Genomic DNA, 12,855 nt, shown 5'->3' with positions numbered 1-12,855 from the left:
ACAGCAAGGGACATTCGGAAGTAGTCCAATCTGCTCCTCATAGAGGAGGAAGAGATGAAAACATTTGCCCAAAATCACACAGCTGTAACAGAGTCAGGATCTGAGCTCTGTTCTGTTGACTCCAAATCTAGCACTCCAGATCTACCACAGCTGCTTAAATTCCCTGGGGTTTGGTTTTGTTTGTTTTGGGGTTTTTTTCCTACATTGAAGTTAACATTTGGGTCAAAGGAGGATTGAGAAACACACTGCTGTACCCCCATTGAGTCCTCCTCTTGGAGGTTACCCCCTTCTTCTATTTATGACTATTAGCAAATGTCTTGGAACTGGGAAATGTCAGAGCCAAATTGCTTTGTGAGGGACACCACTGGGGGGGGGGCATTGCCAGTGCCCAGAGTACCCTGCGAAGTCTGGGTGGTCTCCTCAGCACCATCTTGTGCTTCTCACACTTCCCATCCTGCACTTGTGCGAGACTCGGGGAAGGGGTTGGAGTAGGAGTTGGGCTGAGATTAGGATTTAAGAGTAAAATGAAGGTTAGTGATGAGATTAGGATTAGGACTCAGGAAAGGAATGGGCTTCCTATGAGGTGACTTCAGATTAGGGTTCTGTGAAATTGAAAGACTGGAATGCCATTAGGAGTGAGGGTCAGGACTGGAGTTTAAAGTGTAGGGTTAAACCACAGTTACAAAGGACTCACAATGAAACATGCTCTCCACCTCCATTTCTCTTCCTTTTCTTTCATTCTTTTTTTTTTTCAGATGGCTAACTATACATATGTGCAATGGGTTTTGTTTTTCTTGCCTTCTCAGTGGGTTGGGAGGGCACTCAGTACCGAAATTTTTTTTTTGAAAATGACAAAAATAAAAGTGCATGATTAGAGTGAAGGTCAGTGATAGATATGATGGATACTAGGCAAAACTAGTTTTGAGATTAAGATACTTTTAAGAATAGGGTAAGGATTTGAGATGGGGACAGGAGGTAGGAAGAGGTTAATATTAGGGCTCTGCTTCAAGATCAGGATTAGGACAAATCAAGGATTTGGGTCAAGATTAGGAACAGGGCTTAGAGTGATAGTAAAGGATAAAGAAATATGCATGCTCATTTGGCTATGTGATTGGGGCTGCCCCTGGAGTGTGAGGGAGAAGGTGGAAGAGGGACAGAGAGGGAGTGAGCTCGGTCACGTCAGTCACGTCAGTCTATGGGGTTCTACCCACCCCGTAACTGATGATGACAGCCTGGGGATCCCCAGAAAGCCCTGAAGCACTGCCATCGTAGCTACTTTTCAAGATGCAAATCCTACATAAAGTGCTTGTGGCCAGGCCTTTCCCTTGCTTTTGAAGCTTCCTCCCCACACCATATCTGCCACAGCCCTGGCACCAACACAGCATCAAGGAGGGTGTGTCTTCTATGTTTTGAATGGGTTAGAAATGGGCAAATCACTTCCCTCACTTCCCTGTCCCCAAAATTTCTGTACATGTGAAATCCAGTTACAGTAAGCTGAGGAAGGCAGTGTTGCAGAGTGGTAAGAAAAATATTTTGTAATTCTAGGACGTGAGTTCAAATCCCAGCTCTTCCACTTCCTATGTGACACAACCTTTCTGGGCTATTTTCTCATCTGCAAAGTAAAGCTCTAAGGTCTATTTTAACTCCAAACCTATTATTGCAGTGCTAGGCACAAAGCAGCTTCTTCATAAATCCAGGTTCACTGATTGCTTGAAGGCATCCTGGAAAGGAAAAAAGGATGCCACAAAATGACATCTTAAAGGACATTCTGGGGAAATGCTACCCTTTGTCTTTGATGGAGGAGGGGACATTTAGAGACATCTCCAACTCTCTCGACCCTACTGAAGCCTCGTCAAAATAAAGGCCCAGCATAGAGCCCAACAACGGACAGACAGAGCCCTGGTTGGCCGTGTCAATTCAATATAAGCTAGGAATGTTTCTATATATGGTTAGTGCTTAGATCAGGAATAAAATTAGTGGGAGGGAGAAGGAAAGGGTTCAGGATGGGAATAGGGCTAGAGTCAATCAATAAGCATTTATTAAGTGCTTACTGTGTTTGAGGCACTGTACTAAGTGGTTCAGATGTAAGAAAGGTGAAAGACACAAGGTTCCTGCCCTCAAGAAGCTTCCATCCTAATGGGGGGGGGGGGTAAACATGCAAACAACTGTATAGAGACAGCTAGGTAGTCCAATGGCTAGAGCGCCGGGCCTAGAGTCAGGAAGACGGACTTCAAACCTGACCTTAGACACTTTCTCGCTATGTGACTCACGGCGAGTTGCTTAACCCCGTTTCCATCGGTTTCCTCCCCTGTAAAATGAACCGCAGAAGGAAATGGCAAACCACTCCAGGATCTTTGCCAAGGAAACCCCAGATTGGGGCATGAAGAGTTGGACATGACTGAAACAACTGGACAGCAACAGCATGTACAGACAAGATATACAGCGACCAGAGGAAGATAATATCCGAGGGAAGATACCAGCCCCGGGGTGGAGAGTAGGGGGGAGCAGCAGAGGAGGGAGAAAAGTCTGTGGTTACTAAAGGGAGGATTTGAGCTGAATCTTGAAGGGAAGTCAGAATAGACAGATGTAAGGAGGGAAGGCATTCTGAGCATGGAGTACAGCCAATGCAAAGGCACAGAAGCAGGAAATGGGGTGTCCTGCGCTAAGAACAAGAAAGCAGGTGATTCTGGATGGTAAAGAATGTAGAAGAGAGTAAAGCGTAAGAAGACTGGAAAAGTAGGAAGGAGTCAGGTTGTAGAGGACTTTATATTTGCTCCAGGAAGTAATAAGGAGAGACTGGAGTTTATTGCTGATATTTATATGCTGACATTGTCAGTGCAGATCATATAGCTCACTTCCGTATCTCTCAGATTTTCTGTATATGTGAAATCTGGAGTTTATTGAGTGAGTGTGTGTGTGTGTGTGTGTGTGTGTGTGTGGTGTGTGTGGTATGTGTGTGAATGTGTGTGTATGTGTGGTGTGTGTGTGTGGTATGTGTGTGAATGTGTGTGTATGTGTGGTGTGTGTGTGGTATGTGGTGTGTGTGTATGTGGTGTGTGTGTGTGCCTGTGTAGTGTGTGTGTATGTGTGTGTGGTGTGGTGTGTGTGTGTATGTATGTGCCTGTGTGGTGTATGTGTGTGTATGTGTGTGGGTGTGTGTGTGTGTGTGTGTGTGTGTGTGGCGAGGGGGTGACATGATCAGACCTCCGTGTTAGAAAAAGTACTTGGAATGAAGAATGAACAGGGTGGATAGAGATTTGAGGCAGAGAGACCAATCCGAAGGCCATTGAAATGGTCCTGGTGAGAGACGATGAAGGCTTATGCTAAAGTAGTGTCTGAGTGGGAAGAAGGTCAGGTAGGAAGAGAAAGGCTTGGCAATAGATAAATATATGGGGTGAGTTTGAGTGAAGAGTCAAGGATGACACCAAATTTGTGAGGCTAGGTTAATGGGAGGATGGTTGGTACCCTCAAAAGTAGGAGGGAATTTCAGAAGAGGAGAGTGTGGGGGTAACAATAAAGTTCTGTTTAGGGCATGCTGAGTTTAAGATATCTGGGGAACACCCAGTTAGAGATGTACAAAAGACTGGTGTGATATGAGACTGGAGCTCAGGGGAGAAGTTAAGGCCAGATATAGATCTGAGAATCATCTGCAAAGAGATAATAATTGAACCCCTGGGAACTGATGAGACCCCCAAACAAGATAGTATAGAGGGAAAAAAGAAGAGGGCTCAGGACAGATTATTGGGATATATCTATGGTTAGTGGGTGTAACCTAGACCAGAAACTAGCAAAGGAAGCTGAGAAGGACCAGTCTGACAGGTAGGAGAGCCAGGAGAGAACACAAAGACCTGGAGAGCAGAGAGTAGTCAGGAGAAGAGGGTGATCAACAGAGTCAAAGAGGTTAAGGAGCATCTCTTTCTGCCTCAAGGAGACTGAGGCCTGAGAAAAGGTCATAGAGAAGGGTTTAAGGTTATGGTAGGGTTAGGAATGGGATTATAGTTCATTTTGGAATTAAATTTAGGGATAGGGATAAAAGATTGGGTTAGTGTTAAACTGTTAGGCTTAGCAAGTTAGGGTTGGGGTAAAATTAGGAATAGTTTAAGCAATAAGGATAGAACTTAAAAATGGGTCTTGGCAGAAAGCAAGGTTCCATATACAACAAAATATTTCTAGCAGTACTTTTTCAGATAGCAAAGAACTAGAAATAAAATTAATTCTCCTTAAGTTGGTAAGAAAAATAAGTGAATATTGTAGAATATCACTGTGCCATTGAAAAAAACAGATATAAAGAATTAGATGAGCGTAGCAAAACTTCGAAGAATGGATGCAGAGTGAAGTAAGCAGAACCAAGAAAGCAACATACTAGCTGTGTTGGTCAAGTCACTTAACTGCTCTCTGCCTCAGTTCTCTAATCTGTCAATAACACCTCCTTCTCTCCCTGTATTGTTATGAGAATAACATGAGATAATATTTATAAAGTGCTACGCAAACATCACAACACTATATAATGCTAGTTAATGTTATATCTGTAGACCTCCTTGGGTCACTCCTTGGCACAGATCATACTAAACGGTAGGGCCTGGTCGATCATGTCAATTCAACACACCCTAAGGATATTTCTGTAAAGGGTCTGTGCTCAGGTGGAGCATTGGAGTGATGGAATATTGGGATGCAATTAAGACAGACAGGTATGAGGTACCCAAATCAATATGGAAAGATCAATATGAAATAATGCAGGGTGGAAAAAAACTCAGCCGAAAGTACGGAGTGACCTTGGGCAAGTCACTTAACCCCAATTGCCCTGACAATAAAACAAAGTATGGAGTCTGCATTGACTATGACCAATATAAGAAGAAAAGTGAATAAAGAATGAAGACATAAAGAATCCTTTTGAGGACCTAGAGGGAGTGACTGGAAAATTGTGAAAATTAGTGCGTTGAAATTAATTCATTTAAGTACAGATAGTTACTAAAGTTTAGTCGGTTGTATTTAAGTTCAATGTTAAGGTTTTTTTGATAAAACACTTTCAAGAAGAAAATATAGACTTCTTTTTTTGTAAAATTTCCTTTTTTGACTGTGCAATTCCACAATCAACAATCCCAAACAACTTAAAACATCCAGAAAAACAGGGGAGAGGAAGGAACAAGAAAGTTCTGTTAGGTACGGAATATAAGTTCCAAGGGTGGTGCCGTGGATAAAGCACTGGGTATAAAGTCATGAAGACCTGAGTTTAAATCTGCCCTCGGACGCTTACTAGCTGCGTGACCCTAGGCAAGTCACTTAATTTCTGTTTGTCTGTTTTCTCAGTTGTAAAATAGGGATAATAATAGCATCTATCTCCCCATGATTGTAGTGGGGATCAAATGAGATAATTTATAAAATGCTTAGTTACAGTGCCTGACACATAATGAAAGCTTGTTTTCTTAATTCTTTTTAAAAGAAATATACGTATGCATTAGATATAATATATAATTATTTAACAAAATAGTAACGAATTGATCTGTGCCCCTTTAAAATGCTTCACTGACACTTTTCTTTTCATATCTATCATTACTAACCAACACTTCCCTCTTCCCCTTCTCCCTAGTAGAAACCCCCCCCCCAATAACAAGCAAAGCATCCATCCCGAGAATGCGTGCGGCTTCTGACCTCTTCGTCCATCACCACTCTGCCAAGAGGTGCTTCATCCTCAGTCTTTTGAGCCTATGATTAGTCAGAGTTCTGAAGCTTTTCAGTTACTTGCCTTCACATTTATTGCTATGACCATCACATACATTGTTTTCATGGTTCTGCATCCCGAAAAGAGACTCTCCATGTGTCTGTTATATCCTCTAAGGTGAGAGAAATCTCCCACAATAACCTGCAGGATGTATAGATGTTTATGTGTGACCTCAACGCATAGCTGGGGCCTTGGTCCATGTGCCAGGGTGGGTGAAGTAAAGGTACCCCCCACGAATTAGGTCAGAAATTGGAAAGTGAGAAGATAAAAGTCTACCACTTTGAACCGGAGCAATGTGGGAGGAGGAAAATGTCTGATGAGAGACTTGGCAAAGAGATTGTAACATAGAAGTTAACGGGGACCTTAAAAACCATCTCATCAACCCCCTCATTTTACAGGTGAAGAAGCTGAGACCCAAAGTAGCAAAGTAAACTACCTAAAGTTATGTGGGTGCAAACCCAGAATCTGAACCCAGGTCTTCGGACTCCGAAGCCAGCTGTGGAAAGATATCTCCAGCTTTGCTCTTGGCCATCCCAGACTTGGAGTGGCCGGGACTATTTCTTAGTGGGTAATTGAGGTAGTTTAGGGACAGCCAGGCATATTGGTTCAGCACTCTGCTTTTTTGTACCATGTCACATATATCATTGACTTTATTCTTTCTCTAATAATTAGAAAGGGTTGAAGACTGGACCTAGGACTAAATTGATCTAGGGAATTCTCAAGTTGGAGAGGCCCTACCAATGCAGCTCTCCATCTGCTCTGCAAATTGATACTGTAGTCTTAGAATTACCTGGAGCATTGAGAGGTTAAGTGATTTATGGAGGGTCACACAGTCAATATATGCCAGAGGTAGGATTTGAACCCAATTTTCCTGCTTTCAAGATCAGTTTTCTATCCATTCAACCAGTGATTCTGTAGAATCCCTGCTAAGCCTTTGACAATGGCTCGGGCCTGGCAGGGAAAAGAGAAGCTTTTCTAATAAAAGAGATATCCAGTAACAGAGTTCCTTAAGGAGTCAAGTTACCAGGGTTAATCAGATTAGGAAACTCAAGGAATTGGAGACAGGTCATGGCCCCCAGGACGGATCATGGACTTGAAGGCCCTGGGGACATTTGGGGCCTTGTGTTCCCTTATATAGTATAAGTTTTTTTGTGGACCTCTTTGGCAGTATGGTCCTTTTCCCAGGATAATGTTTTTAAATGCATAAAATAAAATCAATTATATTGAAATAAAGTTACATATCTATATAGATATTGCTAACTTTATTTCATTGTAATTGGTATATATGAGGTAAAGACAAATTGTGGTGCATCAGTGAGTGTGTTATGTATGTGTGTATGTATATATGTGTGTATCTGTGTGTGTGTATGTATACATATATACATATACATATATATATATAACAAGTTCATGGACCCCCCAGGTTAAGGACCTCTGTCTTATAAGATGGTGTTAGGATTAGGTATTAGGTAGGATGACTTTAGGGATAGTAACCCTAAAGTTAGGGTAAGAGATACATGTTGGGCCTGTGTTAGGGACTCAGGTTAGGAATATAATTATGATTAATGTCGGAGTATTGGTAGACAGATAGGAAGGTAGCTGGATATAGAGTTGGAACTCACACATGGGCGAGTTTAAATTCTGCCATTGTCTCAATATGTGACCCTGGGCAAGTCACTTCCCTTTTATGGATCTATTTCCTCATTAGTAAAATAAAGAGGTTGGACTAGATAACCTATAGATTCTCTTCCAGCTCTGGTAGTCTCTTTTTCTCTAATTAGAGTTAAAAATATAGTCAGGACGGTTGTTTGGGTCTTTCTATTTCTCCCTGTTAACGGCTCATTTCCTTATTAAGTTTCTATCCAGGTTCAAAGGAGCATGAGGTATGGATATGTCAGAAATTCTCTTTCTAACAAACTTTCCCAATCCCATACCTTCCTCCAACTGGGAGGGGAAACCAGAAGTGAAGGGGTAAATTTGGGGATTAAGGATTTTCCCCTGGCAGTACTCCAGAGAAAACAGGTGCTGTGACTAGATTCTGGTCGTGTCATCAACACCTATTTGCTGCTGTATCTATTGGTAGACATTCATATCTCCTCTCATCTCTCTCCCTACATCTCATGTGCTCTCTGCACACCATGCTTTCCTAATTTTCTTATACAAAGGCAGTTCCCAGAATTTAGTTCCCCAATTTCCTAATGGCTTATTAGGAGAAGTATGGGGATCTAGAGCTGCTCACAGTCCTCCTCTTTCTCTGTGTCTATTGGATGACTTCATAACAAAAAGTAGTCCTTTTTTGATTTTGGAGTCAAAAGCTCCCTAGAGACTTGGAGAACCCTGGATAAAATGCATGGGGAATTTTGCAAAGATATTCCTTTCCACCAATATCCATTTGCATACGGGCTATATAGATTTGGGGTCATAAGGTCAGACTTGGAGCAAGAGGAGGGTTGAGACTATGGAACTGGGCTTCTTTGACCTTCATTATCATCTGGTAGGCTTTATCCTGGAATTTCCACATTCTCTGTCAGCCTAGTTCCCCCTTTTTTTCCATTCCTGTACTTCTTTTCCTTTCCTTCCACCTGAATGCCCCCATCTCCAACTTTATCTTAGGTGTCAGGTCTTCCTCCCGTGTCACAACTAAAATGTTGGTACCATAATTCCTGAAAGAGGCCTAGCTGGACTCTGGAACAGGTTCTCAAGTGCCATGGAGGTGGAGTTCAGAGAAAAGGGGAGGAGAAAAGTTTAAGCGGATCTAATTCAGCATGAAAAGATCTGGGGAACTACCCTGAGGTCAATAGATTCCATTTGTGCTCCCATGAGGGAAGACCCATATCTCCAAATATTGGTTCTAAGGACCCTTCCAACTGGGACAATCTAAGATCTCTCATGAGAAAGCAATACGGTTCTCTGCTTCTCAGATCACCGGGTCCCAAGAACCATAATTACAACTACCGCTTTATAAAATTCAGTCGACATGCTCATCAATGACAGTGGTTGTGAGTGATAACAACTTGTACCTCAACTATCACGGGCTTTTTGTATGCCAGTACATTCACCTGCCAACTTCCTTCCAAACAACAGCTTTGTGGACAATGAGGATGCCAAGCTCCTTCCCAATGAGCTGCAAGAACTTGGTGGTGAATACACAAAACTGCTCAAAGCCATTTCTTTGGGATCTCTTGGTAGTCAGCTTTTGTAGTAGGGACATACTGACTTCATGCCTTTTCCTCAGCTGTCCCTCATACTTGGAATGTTCTCCTTCTTTACTTCTACCTTATGACTTCCTTCAAGTGCTAATCCCACCTTCTGCAAGGGTCCTTTCCTGGTTCACCATCCCCACATGCTGCCCCCCTCCTTCCACCCAGTGCCTTCCTTCTGAGGTTACCTCCCATTTGTACTGTGTACATTTTGCATTAAGACAAGTTGAGTAGGGGGGAAGAAAGGGAGGAGCATAACTGCAAATAAATATAAAAGCAAAAGACATAAATAAATGGATTTTTAAAAAAAATAAGGAAGTTAAGACTTGAATTTAGCAGTTGAAACTTGAACCCAAATAAAAGGTACCTCAATTCCCTTAAAGTCTAGGTGGTTAAAGAAATTAATCTTTGGAGTGTAAAACACATTCTGAAAAAAATTTTGAAGCCAGATTCCTGCGTTCAGTTGTGCTGTGCTGGATTCCGAGAGTGAATAGCATTCTTATATTCTTATATATTGTTTGCATGTTGTCTCTTCCATTAGACTGTAAGCTCCTTGAGGGCCATGACCCTGTTTTTGCCTTTATTTGTATTCCCATCATTTAACACAGTGCCTGTCACATAATAAATACTTCATCAGTGCTTGTGGAATTACTGACTAGTTTGTGCTTTTAGAAAGTTCTGTTCCTCTTCTACTTCCTCCACTTTATCCCTACAAATATTTCTGAATTTCAGATGCTATCTCCAAAAGGTCATAGAAGCTCAGTGCTGGAAGGCAAAGGTGTCAAAGATGCAACCGATGGGCTCCATGTAGCTCACAACCCTCCTCAGTGTGACTGAACTCAATGAAAATGTAATTAGGAAATATTTAAGAAAATAAATAGAAATACTATAAACTATAAATAATATTACCTTTTTAAAACTAAGTCAGTATCAGTTCCAAAGGGCTCACGATGAAAAATGCTATCCATATCCAGAGAGAGAAACGATGAGCATTGAGTACAGATTGAAGCATACTTTTTTCACTTACTTTATTTTTCTTGCCTTTTTTTTGCACCAAAGTTAACATGGAAACATATTTTCCATGACTTCACACGTGTCATTGATATCATATTGCTTATCTTCTTAATGGGTGTGGAGGAGCTGGAGGGAGAATTCACAACTGAATTTTTTAAAACTAATGTTAAAATAAATTATATTTTGAAAAAACTAAGTCAATATATAGCCTGTAAGGATCTTTATGTACTGTTTAATGGCCCCTATTTCTGTGTGAGTTTGATACAACTGTTTTAAGGAATCATACGGCCCAACGGTTCTCAAAGTGCGGTCTGGGGACTCACCTCCAAGACCCTTTCAGAGGCTCCAAACAATTTTTTATAACAACACTAAGACATTTCCATTTATAATATGGTAAGTGTAGATATATTATCCACATAAACCCAAGTTATTGGCAGGGGGAGGTCTTCACTAATTTTTAAGAGTGTAGAGAGTTTGAGAACTGTTGTTCTGGTCTAACTTCCTCATTTGCAAAGAGGGAGAATGAGGCTTCAGGAGATTAAATGATTTTCCCAGAGTTACCCTGTAAGTTAATGACAGAACTGGAAGCAGAACCAAGGGCTCCTCACTCTCTGACCCATGCTCTAGGAAGCCTCTCAAACAGGGTGAGGGAGAGATGGTGGGATGGACACAAAAACAAAGCTCAACGCAGAGGAGAGAGAGGGTTATGCATATACACACATGTATATGCGTACATGCACACACATGTAAATACACTAATACATATGTGCACGTATATGTACACATGTGTATATGCACATGTGCGTGCATTATGTATGGGTGCACATGTGTATGTGTGCATATAGACATATGTGTGCACATGTATATGTATATATGTATGTGTGTGCATATATACACACATTTTTTGTAAGCCCTCCTTAAGCATGTATAGTCTTAAAAAATCCCTCATTTGCCTGGGAAAAGAATAATCCTAATGTAATTACAGTTGTTTCATAATTACAAATAAAAATTTGGGGATGAAAGATCACCCCAATAAACAGAAACAGAGCAAAAAGACCACAGAGAGGACTCCAAGGCAAGAAATGTAGACCTAAAACAAAGGGATGAGAGGGAATCAGACATCAAGGAACAGAGCTGAATGGAATTTGATCCAGGCAAGAAGGGTAGGGAGTGAAAAATGGATGACTGAAGCCAAGAAGGACCTAGCATGGAGTCCTATGGAGAGCCAATGAGGTGTCAGACGGCTATTAAAATAAAATGCAACTAAACACTGTATAATTATAATAACCAAGTTTGGCCACAGAACATTAATTAGAAAATCTCCCTCCTTTCATCGAAAAGATAGGGGCCTATAGATGTGGAACATTGCAAGTGCTGTTAGACAAGGCTGATGTATTGGCCAGTTATGCTGAACTTAAAAAAAAATCTCTGTTATAAGAGAAGACAAGCTGAGTAGGGGAGAAGGAAGGGAGGAGCATAACTGGAAATAAATATAAAAGCAAAAAACATAAATAAATGGATTTTTAATCACATTTTTAAAAGATAAGCAAGTTAAGACTTGAATTTAGCAGCTGAAACTTGAACCCAAATAAAAAGTACCTCAATTCCCTTAAAGTCTAGGTGGTTAAAGGAATTAATCTTTGGAGTGTAAAACACATTCTGAAAAAATGTTGAAGCCAGATTCCTGGGTTCAGGTGTGCCGTGATGGATTCTGAGAGTGAATGGCATTCCTATATTTTTCCTACCAAGGACATTGCTTGTACCCTGAGATTTCCACATTGTATGAAAGTAGACTTAGCACTCTAAAGAGAAGACTAAGAAAGTCTGATGCACCCTTTCTGTCAAAGCGATATGCCAAAACTCAAAGACCAAATGGGAGCTGATCACATTAGATTTATTTAATCAGTTTGGCTCAGAGATTAATGGATAGGAAATCCAAGAATATATGGACAGTAAAGAGAGACTCTGGCTGATGAGTCCTCCAGAGTCCAAACAACTGTGACCTTCCAAAGAACCTTGGGAACTGGTCATGACAAGGGACTGTGGTGATATGGACAATCTAGTCCCTGATCTTCTTCAAAGATCCAAGGGTCAAAATGAACCACCTGAGAAATAAAATTCCATAAAAAGACAATCTCTTTTCTATCTTTTGGTGTTAGCGATGCTAGGCATTGTCAGGTACTGATCTGAGCCTCACCTAAGAAGGCCAGAGCTTTGAGTGGAGGGCTGTATAGAAAGAATATTGCAGGGAAAGGAGATATGGTGAGGGAAGAGACACAGAGAACTAAGTTGTGAGAAGGAACATTTCAGGGCTGGGAGAGGGGAAGACTCCAGGTTAGGAAATCCATTGTTCCTATTTATCTCATAGGAGTGACGATGAGGCTGTCTGACCAGGATAGAGTACCCATCTGTGTGTGTGTGTTTGTGTGTGATGGGAAGAGGCCTAGTATTGAGTGGGAGAGAGGCAAGGGGTTAGATCAAATGACCTTTAGAGATCTGCTAGACCTGGGGTTGGGAGATGGCTCTTGCTACACCCAAATTAGTGTCTTTCTCTCTCAAAGGCTAGAGAAGGATGGAGAACCATCATTCAGAGATCCTGTTTGCTACTAGAGGGATAGAAAGACAGGGTGCATTATATGGAAACACTATTCTCAATGAGGGGTGGGTCTAGGTAAGTATAAGGTAGAACCAGGTTCTTGTTCCGATTTTGGATATCCTGGGAGATCTGGGCCAGGCGATTTTGGAAGGCAGCAATGCTTTGCCTGGGGGCCTCTTCTGTGAAATGTTCATCCGGATATGTGCCCAGAGGCCTCTAGGAGAAAAAAAAAACAAAGAATCAGGAAAATGGACCAGGAGGAGCAGGGAGACATGGGAGCAGGGGAAGAAAACTGGAAAATGTTAAGGCACGAATCAGGAAGGAGG

Source organism: Trichosurus vulpecula, chromosome 7, assembly GCF_011100635.1.
Source record: "Trichosurus vulpecula isolate mTriVul1 chromosome 7, mTriVul1.pri, whole genome shotgun sequence".
NCBI classification, from domain to species: Eukaryota; Metazoa; Chordata; class Mammalia; order Diprotodontia; family Phalangeridae; genus Trichosurus; species Trichosurus vulpecula.
The sequence above is the reverse complement of the archived record's forward strand: the minus strand, read 5'-3'. Positions refer to the sequence as shown.